Consider the following 1,960-nt stretch of genomic DNA (forward strand, 5'->3'; position numbering starts at 1 on the left):
ATTATTGGCATTACAAAAAGTAAAATTTATTTATTTTATTTTTGTTATAGTGATTAGTTTTAAATACATAATTACTATCACTTAAAGTAAATTTGTATTAAATTTAATAAAATAAAAAACATTTTAGATTTTATATAAATTTCACAGTTTATATATGTATGTATATCCATAAAAAAAGGTTAAAACAAGAAGCGAAGCTCCTCCTCCTCTTCTACCTTTGTTTTGCCTCCTGTGAGGATTGAACTCACGACCCCTGGTTTACAAGACCAGTGCTCTGCCACTGAGCTAAAGAGGCTGCTTGCCAGTGCGCGTCAAATGCCTCTGCAAGTTGTGACTGCGCTGACAATTGATCAGCGATCGCTGATATAAATACATATAAGCGATACGCGCTCTGAAACAATTGTTTGAACAGTTGTTTTCCAAGATAGCAGGCAACATATGTAGCTGAAAGAGAAAACATGCACTTGCTATTGAAGGAAATTAACGAAGATAACGGACATTCGACATTTATTGATCACAAATGTTTCATAAACTGTAAATGGAACTTCAATTGTTAACCATGATTGATTAAGACATATTTCGAAATCCAAATCGTGTGTGAAAGTGTTTAAAGAAAAGAATTGATCCAAATTTAGCTGCCGATCATCTACCGATTAATATATTTATAATTAAAAAAATAATAATAATGATAAAATTTAAAATAAAATAAAATAAATAAATATTTGAATAAAAACAAATTAATGAATATAAGCTATACCAAAACCGAATGTCTAAAACTTAAATTAATATAATTTAATTGCCTTTCACACTGCAAAAAAATAATCTACAATCAAATACGTTTAGCTTTAAGTTTTCTTTACGCATTTTGCATCACTCTTTTAGCTGGTTTTATATTCAGCCACAGATGAGATTGGCCAGCCGCACGCAGTCCGCAGTGCAGAGCTGACAGGCGATTTTTACCGTCCATTTGCAAATCTGTAACAATAGTGATAATTTTTCTTAGCCAACCCAAAAAGGGAGCAAAATAAAACTTTCCACAACATTTTGACAAAGTTTTTTGGGACGCTCAAATTTCATGTTCAACGCGCAAAGTTTTCAAAAATGTTGAAAAATATTACAACAAAAAGAAAATGTGAATATAATTCGACAAGCGCAAGCAGGAGGCGGAGGGTTGGAGTGGAGGAGGCGGGGTGGTCGAGAACCGGAGGGTCCTTGGTTGCGCCAGCTCAGCTGCTTAAATCATTCATATTCAGTTACACCCTCTGCGAAATCATTGCACTGACACTCGGCACAATGGCTGCAAAAAGTTTTCAGCCAATGGGCGGGCGCCCACTGCATGATGGCCTAAGAATTATCGCCCGCCCGGCCAGGAAATCATTCCTGCTTTCCGGTTGCGTCTCCGGCAGATTTTCCAGCTAACGGCAGTTCGCAGCTTCTTATGGCCACAAAACATTTTTCATAGCTGCCGTCGCTGCTGCTCCTCCTGCTCCTGCGCCTGCTCCTGCTGCTGCTGCTTCTTTTGGCGCTGCTGCAGTTGGGACCTCCAGCTGGCAATTGAGTAACTTCTGTTCTACACATTTCTAATTCATTTTTCTCTCAACTACGTTCACCTCTCACCCCCTTCTCTTCCTCACTCTGCACTCTAGCTGCATTTGGCTAGGCTTCCGGCGCTGTCTGCATTGGCCCATTGACTGGCTTTCAACTGGCTTTGACTGGGGGTCAGACAGCTAGCCAGATGGTCTGAACGTTCGCAAATCTCAAATGAAATTCATTGAATACTTGTCAAAATATTCCATTCGCAGTTCGCTCAATGCTCGTAATTGGATTTTTGTTCGTGCCACATGTGCACTCTGCACTTTTGAATAATTTTACACGCAATTTTCGAGAGATTCTTTGAGTTTCAGCTTAACTATTTTTAGTCTGCTTTTTTATTGCCCGAATCGGGCACTGTTGCCCTCTT

At 38.7% G+C, this 1,960-nt stretch overlaps 1 non-coding gene across 1 annotated transcript; it reads right to left on the minus strand.

Moving 5' to 3' along the window:
- Positions 1-223: 223 nt before the first annotated feature.
- TRNAT-UGU (transfer RNA threonine (anticodon UGU)) lies at positions 224-295 on the minus strand. Its single transcript has one exon. It is a non-coding gene; the product is annotated as a tRNA-Thr (tRNA).
- Between the last annotated feature and the right edge of the window lie 1,665 nt (positions 296-1,960).

Source organism: Drosophila navojoa, chromosome 2, assembly GCF_054131105.1.
Source record: "Drosophila navojoa isolate 15081-1374.11 chromosome 2, UAZ_NAV_1.0, whole genome shotgun sequence".
In the NCBI taxonomy this organism is placed as follows: Eukaryota; Metazoa; Arthropoda; class Insecta; order Diptera; family Drosophilidae; genus Drosophila; species Drosophila navojoa.